The sequence below is a fragment of the Engraulis encrasicolus genome, chromosome 20 (genome assembly GCF_034702125.1).
Source record: "Engraulis encrasicolus isolate BLACKSEA-1 chromosome 20, IST_EnEncr_1.0, whole genome shotgun sequence".
Classification (NCBI taxonomy): Eukaryota; Metazoa; Chordata; class Actinopteri; order Clupeiformes; family Engraulidae; genus Engraulis; species Engraulis encrasicolus.
Window position 1 is genome coordinate 3,999,364 of NC_085876.1, and position 2,500 is coordinate 4,001,863.

At 45.0% G+C, this 2,500-nt stretch overlaps 1 protein-coding gene across 1 annotated transcript in view; it reads right to left on the reverse strand.

Moving 5' to 3' along the window:
- Nucleotides 1–2,500, reverse strand: part of csmd2 (CUB and Sushi multiple domains 2) — a 551,148-nt gene that overhangs the window by 341,322 nt on the left and 207,326 nt on the right. The gene's annotated exons all lie outside the window — the stretch shown is intronic.

A 2,500-nucleotide genomic window follows, 5' to 3' on the forward strand; every position in this document is an offset into this window, starting at 1 on the left:
TGTGTGAGAGCGAGAGAGAGATACACACAGATTCTCACAGACACATGCACATACACGCACACGCACATGCTTGCACACACACGCACACACATACACACGCACACGCACACACACGCACACGCACACGCACACACACATACCTCCACCTCTATCAACGCAGGTGGCTTCAGATCTCTCGCTATGTGGATTGTCATTGTCATGGGTGATGACCTGTCAGTATGTGGCTTAGTATTAGGGTCACACAGGTCTATGACTTTCTATGACTTTCCCCCTGCCTATGTCTTGGACCTAACATACGTACTGTATAACCTATCAGCATGTGACTTATTGCGAACACACCAAAAGAGAAAAAAGCTTCATAGAGTTGCTGGACTGATTTCAGAGCGAGAATGACAGGGACGGCAAAAGCTACCGAGTATCACCGTTTTCAGCAGAATGCAAGCATTCCAACATTCCAGTTGGCTCCTAGGGCAATTGCTGAATCGCATCACAGTGCAGTACACTCTCAGAAATGAAGGTACAGAACTTGTCGCTGTGGCAGTACCCTCAAGGGGAGTACCACTGCGTCGCTTGGGTGGTACCTCAAAAAAGAGGTGACAGATGCACATTGGTCGACATTGCAAGAAACTAAACGCACCTCTTTTTTGGGGTACCAATCAAGCAACACAATGGTACTCCCCTTGAGGGTACAGCCACAGCTACGAGTTCTGTACCTTTATTTCTGAGAGTGTACTTGAATACAGTATTTGCTGAAGGTCAACTACAAACTGTCGCTCGTGTCGCTCAGATCGCCTCTTGGTGCCCAGATCACTTTTTGTCTCTTTTGTTGCTAGCTCATCAATGCAATGCCAATCACCCCCATCACAATTGTCGCTCTTGTCACGCTCAGTATGTCCATGTGCTCCACCTCTGTATGACTTTTCTTCAGCCCATGTCTTGGACCTGACACATACAACTTGTGGCTCATCAGAGTCACACAGGTGTCTTCCTCTCTATGATTTTCCTTCTGCCCACGTCATGGATCAGACACATGTACAATATGACCTATTGGTTCATGGCTTAAAGGGACACTGTGTGAGATTTTTAGTTGTTTATTTCCAGAATTCATGCTACCCATTCACTAATGTTACCTTTTTCATGAATACCTACCACCACCGTCAATTCTAAGTATTCATTCTGACTGGAAAATTTGCACTTTTCATACATGAAAAGGGGGATCTTCTCCATGGTCCGCCATTTTGAATTTCCAAAAATAGCCATTTTTAGCTGCAAAAATGACTCTACTTGGATCATACTAGAAAATATTTGTTAATTACTTAGTAAACTTTCATGTAAAGATCAAATTTGGCAATAGGCAGTCCAGTTTCAACGAGCAGCATAGTTGCAGTACCTTTTTTGACCATTTCCTGCACAGTGTCCCTTTAAGGTCATGCAGGTCGGTCTGTCTGCCACGCAGGTCTCTCTTTCTGTCAAGTCGGTACCTTTCTATCCATGTGCTGGACCTGACACGGGTTGGCAGAGAGCTGCAACTTGCATAAAAACACCAACGATTGTGCACAGCACTGATTGATAAACGGATGAATGGTCAATGGACTGCACTTATGTAGTGCCTTTCCACTCCTTCGAGCACCCAACGTGCTTTACATTAGCCCATACTAGCCCCACCCGCCAGCAGCAAAAATTAATTTTACCTTCAAGTGGGTCTAGCCTTGGACAATGCTCCAGGCCCTGAAACTATCGGACCAATCACAATGCAGGAGATTTGTTTTCAATCTTTGGACGCAAATCGGGCGGGTTTTGGTCAGAGCGGTGGCCTATAGGCACAGACACGGTTGGAAAAACAATGGGTTGTCTTCCGATGTCTCATTGATCGGGGCCAGACTAAGTATTCACATTTAATCTCAGATTTAGACTGGCTTCACACTCACATTCACACACTGGAGGCAGTGGCTACCACGCAGAGTACCATCCTGTCATTAGTAGCAATGGTGGGGTTAAGTATCTTGTTCAAAAACACATCAATGGGATAGAGTGAGGCTCGAACCTGCAACCTTCTAATTGCTTAACAGGCTCCTCTACTACCTGAGCTACCACCACCACCACCAGGCTGTCTCCCAAACTGCCCAGGCATACCCTCCATTTCGCACAGACACAGAGCACCTTGGCTGTGCACAACGTCATTCAGTAACAGTGGACTATACAGTTGACACACCTATAATACTACGCTGTAGGCCCAGACACATACGATGAGAGTAACTACCCAAACATGGAGACATTCACCACTTTGAGGACCCTTCTGCCCCTCTGATATTTATATTATTATATTCACTCACAATACACTACATATGAACATAACATATACGTGGTTCCATCCAAATCAATAATACATGATTCCTTAAAACCATCCCAGTCTGTGCACTCGTAACATTCCTGAAGGCACGTAACTGATTCATCAGTCCATTTCTTTACTTCTTTAATTTGTATTTGCTCTCATCTAAAG